Here is an 11677-nt window from a genome sequence, read left to right as displayed (position 1 = left end):
CTGGTCTTGAACTCCTGCACTCAAGCAATCCACCTGCCTTGGCCTCCCAAAGTGCTGGGATTACAAGCTTGAGCAACCATTCCCATCTTTTCTCTTTTTTTCTCCCTTTCTCCTTCTCACTTGCCCTCCTTCCCTTCCTTCTTTTTTCCCCTTCTTTCTCTCTTTTTAAGTATCTTTAACTGGCTGAATAACAATTGCTTTTTCTTTTTCTCTCCCTCCCTCACTTTCACCTGCCCCTACTTCCTCTCTCCCTTCCTTCTTTTCTTCTCCTTCTTTCTGTTTAATTTTAGGTATCATTTACTGGCTGAGTAATAATTTCTTTCTTTATCAGAAGAAAACCCTAAACACATATTTACAGGGATATTGTAAAGGGTCAATAACAGTAAAGTCACATTGCTTCCCACACATAAAGGGAATGTTGATTATCCTTGGATGCTCCCCCAGACTCTTCCTGTGGAAGTTCTTCACTCCCATCTGAGTTTCTTCACCTTCTAACAAATTTCCTGCCGAACTGGCTGCCACTCTCATTTCTCTTCCCCAGTCTTGGGAAAAGGACAGGGGTCGCCCAGATTTCAGGGAGAACTTGCCTTCAACTCTGAGAAGAAGGAATGCATTGCCATCAACTTTTAAGTCTGCTTGTTAAAAGAACTGTGAAACTAATCTAGACTTTTCCTTTGCGTTGAAGTTTATGGCTGGGCTGAGACTGAAGAGGCCATAAACGATACTGAAAGATATTCAGGCATTGGATGCTTGCAGAGCACGTTGCAGGGCAGGGAAGGCCATGTGGCAGCAGGGAGGAGATTTGAATGGGGGGCTCCTTGGACAAATTTGGGGCCAGAACCTGGAGCAAGGGACGTCTGGGGGCAAAAGAGAGGCTGCCAGCACAGGGCATGGGCAACTTACTGAGGTGATGTCTCTCCATGCCTCAGAAAATGGGGTGACCCAGGTCAGGGAGTCACAAAGACAATCCCCAGTGTCCCAGAGCCAGGATGGGGCTGTAAAAAATAAAGGATTCTCATGGCCTCAAAGGCTGATGAAGTTGGGAGGAAGCCCAGCCGCCTCAGCTGCCCTGGGGTCTCTCCCCAAGACACCCACTCCCTGGGCTTAGATGTTGCTGCTGTTGCTGCCACCATCAGGTAGTCACATCCCTGGAGTCCACCACCAGGATCCGGCCTCCCTGCACTGGTGGGGCTGTGGATGCTTGAGGGTCTCCTCAGCTGCAAGATCCGGGAACTGGCTCTCACTCTGGCTCCCCACCCTGGCTGCTGTCGGAATAGATTCACCCCCTCTTTCTTGAAACTTCCTCCTCCCTGGCCTTCCATGTTGCAAACTCTCTTTGTTCATTCTGGTCATTTCTGTCTCCTTGTCTCTTCTCCTGCCCATGCTAGAAATGTTGTTGTTCCTCAAGGTCCCTCATAGACCCCTTTCTCCTCTCACTGGAAAATTTCATTTACTTCTATGTTGTCAGCTCCCATTAGGAAGAAAACATAAGTTGATACTTCTACTCCAAATCTCTTCTCCTGAAGGTCTAACTTGGATCTTTACTTTGAAGTCCTACAGACACTTACTTTAGTTTGGATTCCCCTACCCCCGAGTGAGACAGAGAAGGAGGAAAAGCCAGTAAAGGGTACATTGCTGAGTGGATAATCACTGTGGGCATAGACTGCTCATCATCATCTATGTCACTCAAAATTGTTTCTCTGGAGGCTGGGAGGCTGGGGCTTGCCCACCAATTCCCAGCACCCATTGGTTCAGGACTGCCACCAGGAAATGGTAGCTGAGGCACATCTGAGCTATACCTTTCCCAGGCTGAGGGATTTCCAAAAAAGCAGAAGTGATAGTGTCAGAGGGCAGGGACATGTCCCCCACAGCTGCACAGACATCAGAGGTGAGCCAGCAGGGTAGAAAGCAGGGCACAAAGCACGTTGCTGTACAAAATTCCAAAATGGAACCAGCTCCCCAGCATCTGGTTCTCTTTTTGTCACCCTCAGTGGGCACACCCCCTCAAAACCCTTCAGTGGCCCTCCTTTGCACTTAGAATGCCCAGCTTCTGACTATGGCCTTCTGTTAGATGCAGGAAGCAGATAAGGATTGGTGTGGGGGGAGCGGGGGTTCCTGGAGAATCTCCCAACCACCCTACAAGTGTTTACATCAGAGGCTTCTGTGCAGATGAGGGAACCTGCCCAGAGTCTCGTCTGCGGATGCCTGCAACAGACCGGGGATGCACCGAGACTGGGCTGGAGCCACAGGAATTTCGTGCCTCCTGCAGCAGGGAGGAGCCTGCTCGCCTCCGCTCAGGTGTAGTGGCCTGGCATTCAGTCTGTGAGGTGGGAGCCTGTTTGTATGCCCCCTTCTTTCTTCACCGAGAGCTTTCTTTTAATAAATTTCACTCTCCTTGCCTTTCAATGTGGCCACATGCCTAATCTTTCCTGGTTGTGTTACAAGAACCTGGTTTTAGCTGAACTAAGAAGCAAATAATCCTCCTTCATTTCTGCTGCCTGCTCACCTCACCATCCTCATCTCTCGACATTCCCCACCCCACTGTCTCCATTCCAGCCTTGCTGATCTTTCCGTTCTATGGGTACACTGCTCTCTCTCACATCTCGGTTTTTACACACATCGTCCCTTGTCCTGGAACATTCTCTCTCCAGCCCTCTTTTCCCTCCATTCTTATTTGCTGCTTGGTTTCAGATTAGCTGCTACTTCTTGATGATCATGTGTATGTGGGTTAGGTGCCCCTCCTGTCTCTTCCTATACCATCTTATGCTTTCCTGTCAGAACACTTGCCTGATATTATAACAGCCTGTTCACTTGTCTGGAGCACCCTCTAGACTATGAGCCCTGTGAGGAAAAGATCCATCTGCATCCTGTTCACCATTTCATGCCCAATGCTTACTATAGAGTCCTAGACATAGTTGGCCACTAGTAAATAAGTGAATCAATATGTCAAGTGTAAACAGAGCATTAATTCTAACTGTGTGGCAGAGCCTCCCAACATTTCTCAGAAAACTTAAGCATTCAGCTGCTTCTTGAAGAGTTGTAAAGGCCCCGAGGGGGCTTTTTCAGGAAACGATAAAGTTTGGTTGCCTACCACACACAGTATTCAGTAGAGCATGGCAAGATGAGACTGGGCTCTCACTTTATGGCCAGATTGCAAGGGTTCTTGAATGATTTTGGATTTTATGGAGTAGACAAATGTAGAACCACTGAGGAAGCTTAAGAAGAGAGTTCCTAGTCATCTGGGTTGTAGAAAGATAACTCGGCCGGCTGTGGTGGCTCATGCCTGTAATCCTGGCAGTTTAGGAGGCCAAGGCAGGCAGATCACTTGAGCTCAGGAGTTCAAGACCAGCCTGAGCAACATGGCAAAACCTTGTCTCTACAAAAAATAATAATAATAAATTAGCTGGGCATGGTGGCCCGTGCCTGTAGTCCCAACTACTTGGTAGGCCGAGGTGGGAGGATCGCTCAAGCTCAGGAGGGCGAGGCTGCAGTGACCTGAGATTGTGCCACTGCACTCCAGCCTAGGTGACAAAGTGAGACCATGTCTCAAAAAAAAAAAAAAAAAAAAAAAAAAAACAAAAAAAAAAAAAAAAAAAAAAAAAAAAAAAATAAAAAAAAAAAAAAAAAAAAAAAAAAAAATAGAAGGCAACAGGTTAATGGCCATAGAAAAACAGAGGTAAGAAATTCAGTTAGGTCACAATTATAGTAGTTAGCAAGATCTGGAAAGCAGTGGCAGTGGAAATAAGGAAGAGGACTGGATCTGAGACCTTTTAAAGTTAGACTAGACAAGGACTCAGTGGCTGGTTGGATACAAAGGGTGAAAGGAGAAGCAGTAGCATTTGGATGCTTGGAAAGATGGTGATGTCACTGACAGCTGGTGAATATAGTTCAGTTTTAGATAAAAGCGAGTTTAAAGCACCTGGGTAATGAGTGACATTCAGAATGAAACTGAAAATTTGAGTCTGCAGCTGAAGATTGGAGGTTGTGGTAGGCTGAATAATGGCCCCCAAACATATCCAGATTCTAATCCCTGGGACCTGTGGATGTTACCTCACATGGCAAAAGAAACTTTACAGATGTGATTAAGTTAGGGATTTTTTTTTTTTTTTTTTGAGATGGGATTGCAGTGTTGCAAACACAGCTCACTGCAGCCTCAACTTCCTGGGCTCAAGCAATCCTCCTGCCTCAGCCTCCTGAGGCATGCACCACTACATCTGGCTAACTTTTAATTTTTTGTAGAGTTAGAGTCTCATTATTCTTTGTAGAGTTAAGTCTCATACCTTGTCCAGGCTGGTCTCAAACCCCTGAGTTCAAGCAATCCTCCCACCTAGGCCTCCCAAAGCGATGGCATTAGAGGGATGAGCTACCACACCTAGCCAAGTAAGGGATCTTGAGATAAGGAGATATCCTGGAGATCCAGGTAGACCTTAAATATAATCTCGGGTGTCCTCATAAAAGGGAGACAGAGGAAAATTTGACTACAGAAGAGGGAGTAGTAGATGTAACAATGGAAACGAGGTTGACTTGATGTAAGGAAGAAATCACAATCCAAAGAATGCAATAATCTCCCAGAAGCTCCCAGGCAGAGAAGGGATTCTCTTCTAGAGCCTCCAGGAGAAACCAGTCCTGCTGATACATTGACTTTAGCCTGTTGGAACTGATTTCAGACTTTTGGGTTTCCACTTACATCTAATACTTGACCTCTGAGTATTCCTTACTTCTGAGTATAAGCAGAAATCTGGAGAGGCTTTTGCCTTGATAGTATCTGCCGAATTCACATGAGTGAATAAGTGAATACAGTGGTCAAGGTGTACACAAAGTAAGTCTAATTGTAGACCCTTCCACCTCTGCTTAGAGCTAGGTCTGTTCACAAAAGACTACACCGCTTGTATAAGGATGAGCTACAAATTAACTTCCTGCCTTTCCCCCAAGCCCTAGAGAATGCCTGCCTTGAGACTTGATTCTAAATGGAGGGAGGAAAAAAACATCTCCCCTGAGAACTCATAACATAGTCAGAACTCACATAGTCTTGCAGCTCAGATTCACACTGTAGAGTCCAAAATATTCAAGTCAAGAATTAAGTTCAAAGTAAACCTTAATTTGTAGTTTCCAGGCAACTGACAGAAACCAGTGCAAATCTATTCTAGAAGTACCCATTTTCAACACAGGTCTCAATGACTTCTCATCAGTAAACTCTAAAGAAATATAAGCTCATAGCCAAAATCACAAAATGCAAAAGGAAATAATTGCTCTAGTCAGTTTTGTGTTGCTATAACAGAGTCCCTGAAACTGGGTAATTTAGAAAGAAAAGAGGTTTATTTGGCTCACAATTCTGTTGGCTGGAAAGTCCAGGTATGAACAGCTACATCTGACAAGGGCCTCGGGCTGCATCCACTATGGCTGACAGCAGAAGGAGGGGGATACCTGCAAAGAGATCCTGTGGCAAGAGAAGAAGCCAGACTTTAACAAACTGCTCTCTCTGAAAGAATTCATTTCCACAAAAGCAAATACTCACCCCAGCAGGAGGGCATTAACCTATTAATGAGGAATCCACCCCATAATCTATTAATGAGGACACAAACAACTCCTGCTAGGCTCCCACTCCCAACACTGCCACACTGGGAATCAAATTTCAACATGAGTATTGGCAGGAACAAATGAAACTATAGCAATAATGTAGCACGAACAAAGGCCAGCATAAGCAACAAGTAGCAGAATCAGACTGCAAAGCTTTAGCTATTGAAATTACTAAACACAGAATATACAATAAGCCTATTAAATATATTAAAAGGAAAAATGAAAATATACATAAAACACGACCAGAAGATTTGAAGAAGACCCAAAAGAACTACTAGAAGTTTAAGATATAACATTCGAAATTAAAAATACAATAGACAAGTTTAACGGCAGAATAACCACAACTGGAGAATAGATTCAGATAGATAGATCCAAGAAAATTTCTAGAATGTAGCCCTAAGAGATGGAAAATATGAATGAGAGGTTATAAAACATGAAGACAGTCTTGTGAAAAATTTAACAATTATTTAATAGGAGTTCCAGACAGACAGGAGAGAAAAAGAGGGGTAAAAGTAATAACTGAAGAAATAATAGCTGAGGATTTTTTAGAAATGGCAAACCACAGATTTTAAAAGCCCAACAATCCCAATAAGGATAAATAAAAGGAAATTCACACTTGGACATAATATAGCTGAACTACAGAATACCATAAACAAATAAGTTTGAGAGAGATAAGAGAAAGACAGATAAGCATACTTTCAACAAGACAACAATTAGACTTAATAATTACAGAAGTCAGAAAAAGTTTAAAATCTTCAATGTGTTGAAAGAAAATTAGTGTCAACCAGAATTTGTATATTATCTTTCAAAAACAATGACAAAATCAGACACCTTCAAACAAACAAAAACGAGAGTTTGCCATCAATAAGCCCTCACTAAAGGAAGTTCTAAGGTCTGCTCTTTAGGATGCTTTTTAGGCAGGAAGAAAGGGAACAAGGAAGGTCAGTGATGAATAAAAGAATGAGGAGCAAGGAGAGTGCTGAATATGTGCTTAATTGTAAATAAGTATTGGCTACAAAGATCAATAATAATCTCTTTAAGAAAATAATAACTTTAGGGGCTAAAAAAACAAGATAGAAATGGAACACACAGCTGTCAATAGCATATAACTGAGAGGGGAGGATCGGAGTTAAAGTGTTTATTGTGTGGTAGGATGGTAAAGATATTAAGTTCCCAAGTTAAAATTTCTAGCATAACTACCAAATATGTAGAACTTTTTAACTATTAAGGGAAAAAGTGGAAAGAGAAAAATAATGCAAAAGTAGATGAGAATAGAGAAAAAAACAAAATAGTGAAGGTTCAAGATACATAAAAGCATAATGTAAGATGGCAAAAATACATACAAATGTATCAATAATTAAGTAAAATAGACTAAATACTCAATTTATAAGCAAAGACTGACAGGTAGTATATATTGTGTTTGAAAGAATGCAGGTATATTATCTTAAGTCACATTTAAAACACAAGGATTCAAAAAAATTGAGAATAAGAGCATGAAAAAAATTATATCATGCAGATACTAACCAAGAGGAAGTTGGTGTTGCTATACTAGTATCAGACAAAATAGCCCTTAAGGCAAAAACCTTCACAAAAGATAAAGAGAATGTTTCATAAAGAGTATCGTAAATAAAAAAGGTTGTGTCTTCCAGGAAGATGTAAGAATTCTAAACTCTTAAGTACCTAGATCAAGTTGACCAAATCAGTAAGGAAGAAGATTAGAGTAACACAGTGAACAAACTGGTGCTGATTAAGTGCAGTATATAGAACACTGCATGTAACAGCTACACAATATAGATTATTTTCAACCAACATGGAGTATTTTTGAAAATTGACCACAATGCTAGGTTAGAATACAAACCTCAACAATTAAAAACTGAAATCATATAGACCACAGTTTCTGAACATAATGCAATTAAGTTAGAAATCAATAACAAAAGGATAACTAGAAAAGTCCATATTTGAGAAATTAAGATATCTTCTTCTAAATAATGTGAGCTAAAGAAGAAATTATGAGGGAAATTAGAAAATACAGTGTGTGACCACAAACATACTATAAATAAAAACATATTAAAGTAGATAAAGTAAGGTCTGGTGAAAAATTATTGCCTTAAATGCTTGTATTAGAAAAGATGAAAGGCTAACAATAGGTAAAAAGTTAGAAAAACAATAATGACATAAAAAGAAATGAGTAGAAATAATAAAGATAGTAGAAATTAATAATATAGAAAATAAAAACAGGATTCATGAGGCCAAAAATTCTTTCTTTGGAAAGCCTTTTATAGGTAAATATTAGAACAAAAGAGAGGTTATAATTAGAGTTGATGCAGACATTAAGTGGTTAATTAGGAGGAAAATGTACGTCAGGGCTATAAATTGGAGAACTTAGGAAAATGGGTAAGTTTGTAGAAAAAATAGAATTTACTAAAACTTCCTCAAGAGGAAATAAAAATTAACATTCCGAAAAACATTAAAGAAAAGGAATTGGTTTCAAATTGTCCCACAAAGTAAATATCAAAACCAGATAGTTATTTTACTTTAAAATTTTTTTAATTATAGAAATTTAAATAATGCACAAAAGTAGAGAAAATTGTGAAATGAACTACGTACCCACCATTCAGCTTCAATGATTGTCAGCACTTTCCTTTCCTTTTTATTCAATCTCCACTCTCATTTTTAAAAAACTTTTTGCTTGGAAATAATTTTGATCTTATAGAAAAGTTCAATAAATAGTACTAAGCATTCACACATATCATTCATCCAGTTTCCCCTATTGTTAACACTTTACATAGCCATAGTACAATTAATCGAAACTAAGAAATCAACTTTAGTACAATAGCATTAACTGATCTTTAGGCTGTATTAGAGTTTCCCCCCATGAATGTCCTTTTACTTGTTCAGGATCCAAGCAGAAAGCTTCATGTCTCTTTATTCTCTTTCAATCTTGACAATTCCTCAAGACCAGATCATTCTACTGGTGAGTTAAAACAAATATTCAGGGGACAAATAATTCCAATTTTTCACAAACTACTCCAAAGATAAAAAAGAGAGAATGCTCCCTAGCTCATTTTATGAAGTTAGCATAACTTTGATACTTGAGGCCAACTCATTTATGAAGATACAAAAAATCTAAATGAAATATTAGCAAACCAAATGCTGAAATGCATGGAAAAGTTAATAAATCATAACCAGGGTAGATTTATTCCAGGAACACAAAATTGGATTACGTTGGAAAACCACCTAATGAAATAAATCTATTAAAAGAGAAAAATCATATAATCATCTCAATAGATATAAAAATGATAAAATTCAGCCTTTTCTTGATAACAATTCTTAGAAGGAAATTTTCTAACTTACTGAAAAGTATCTACTTCAACATTCAGCAAACATTATACTTAATGGTGAAACATTGAAAATATTCCCTGTAAGATACGTAAAAAGACAAGGGTGTCTACTATTGCTACTTCTATTCAACATTGTATTAGAGAATCTAGCTAGCTCAATAATGGAAGAATAAAGAAATTAAAGTATATGCATGGAGAGAAAGGTACAAAACTTTCATTATTCACAGATGGCATATGACCACCTATAGAAAAAACCCCAGAAATATACAAATTATGAAAATTAATGAGAATTTTTTTGGTCAGATTGCTCATTACAAAATCAAGATATAAAAATCCATTGCACTTTTTATCCACTAGCAACAACTTGGTTTGAAAATATAAAACTGAAAACTATATCATTTAAACAGCATCAACAATATCGAGTACCCAGAATAAATCTAGCAAAGTAAGTACCAAATGGAAAACACTGTAAAATTTTATTAAAAGACATTAAAGGAGGCTTAAATGAAGAGATAAATGATTTTCATGGATTGTAAGGCAATATCATATAGATTTTGATTCTCTTCTAATTGATCTATGGATTCAATGAAGAAGCAAGAATACATACATTTTATTTATATGATGTTAACAAAAAAAACCAATGTCTTATTTTATTTTATTTTTTTTATGAGACAAGGACTCACTATGTTGCCCAGGCTGGTCTCGAACTCCTGGGTTCAGGTGATTCTCCTGCCTCAGCCTCCCAATAGCTGGAATTATAGGCATGCCCCATGATGCCCAGCAATGTCTTTTTTTAAAGAAAAGAACACAAATATATGTGGTAAAAAAAATAAAAATAAGGAACGTTTTGATTTCCTTTTCTTCGTCTCAGAGATAAATCCGTTAATCTCTGAGTATGAAGGGCTAGGGGTGGGATCTGCAAGGGGCTTACAGAGAACTTAGAAATGTTTATTTTTTTAAACTAGATAGTTCTTGCTGTACCACACTTGACATTTGGGGCCTCTGCTCTGGGCCCCAGGCTTTGGAGTGCCTTGCTTGGAATGTTCTAACTCTCTCTCCAGTGCAGGAGATCAGCTAGGGAGTGCAGTGCAGTCCTGCACCTGAGCCAAAACCTTATCTTACATGGGTCCCAGTCCTCAAAAGCACTTTTCTCAAAAGTTTGTGAGTGCTCCAGTGACTAGGACCATTGTGGACTGGGAGTGCTATCTGGGCAAGGTACCCAATACCCAAACTGGGACTCAGGATCCCAGGTTTCCATTTCTCCCCAGGGTACATTTCTCCTTTGGGGCATTCTCTGACCCTCCACCACCACACCTCTTCACCACCATAAGGTTGACCAGATGCCTAGAGGAGCTCTGACACTCTCCTCCATGAGATGGTTCCTGAGTTCTGGAGGGTGGCCTGGTGAGCAGATTACTCCCACTGGCCAGTGAGATATTTCTTTTGCAGGATTGCTGAGCCACCAGAAAGGTGAAGACACGCTGATTTGGAGTGATTTTCATTCGTGCTGGACTAAAGACAAGGTCAGGCCTTTGGGGTACCCATATCCATGAGTGTTCCCACTACAGTGTCACTTCCAGTGCACAGGACCCGAGGGCAGCAGGGATGGCAGTGGGTATTGTGTACCCTGTGCACACCCCACCCCTCACCACTGGCATGCAGGATGATCTGCAGGCTCCAGGCCACCCTGGGGGCGGCCTTGCCTGTCTGCTTGAGGGATTTAGAGGCCGTTGCCCCTCAATGCCAATGGGCCTTTCCTATCAATGACATCATGGTCTCTCAGATCTATCTTAAGCCTTTCCGGTCAAGGATCTGACTTTTTTGTGCAAATGGGACCGATTTTCTGGCTCTGCCCCGGGCCCCCTAACTTATCCTTCCTGCTGGTGGTGGGGTTTGGAAGGCAGAGGTGTGGCCAAGATGGAAAGAGATCACATTGTAGGAATGCAGGAATCATGGAAAATGAGAGATTAAGTTGGAAGACGTTTTCTAAGTTTTTGCCGTACAGTTCCTATCAGTAAATTTAACATGATCAGAAAACAAATTACAGTTCACATTTTCTTGCATAAGCTGGGTAAGAATCTCATTTGTGGTCATCATCAATGACACCCTTTGAGTAATTGGCAGCCCTGTGGCATGATGTGTGGTAGAGTCATGAGTAATGACATCACCAGTATTAAATAAACTATAATCAGGGAACTTCAGAGGTAAGAAGATTTATATTGTTTAAATACAAGCAGGTTTAAAGAGCCATGACATTGTGAGAATTAAGAGCAGAGCAACTCTTCTTTATTGATGTGAAAGATAGGAAATTAGCCAGGAACAGTTCTTCAATAAAGAACTTGAAGAAATGGTTTCTGAATCTGAGTAAGAGGAGTTGGTGCCTGGATTCTAGGAAGAATCTTCGTCTGTGCTGATTAAACAATAAACAAATAATGTCTTTTCTATTCGTTATTTTAAATCTTCATGGATAAATCACCATTCCTTACATTGGCCTGTAGTCCTGGCTACTCGGGAGACTGAGGCAGGAGAATCACTTGAACCCGGGAGGCGGAGGTTGTGGTGAGCTGAGATTGCGCCACTGCACTCCAGCCTGGGTGACAGAGTCTTACTCTGTCAAAAAAAAATTAAAGTGAAGTAAAAGAGGGCCGGGCGCGGTGGCTCAAGCCTGTAATCCCAGCACTTTGGGAGGCCGAGGCGGGTGGATCACGAGGTCAAGAGATCGAGACCATCCTGGTCAACATGGTGAAACCCCGTCTCTA

The sequence above is a fragment of the Cebus imitator genome, unplaced genomic scaffold (assembly GCF_001604975.1).
Source record: "Cebus imitator isolate Cc_AM_T3 unplaced genomic scaffold, Cebus_imitator-1.0 Scaffold23, whole genome shotgun sequence".
Taxonomy (NCBI): Eukaryota; Metazoa; Chordata; class Mammalia; order Primates; family Cebidae; genus Cebus; species Cebus imitator.
This window is presented reverse-complemented; position numbering follows the sequence as displayed.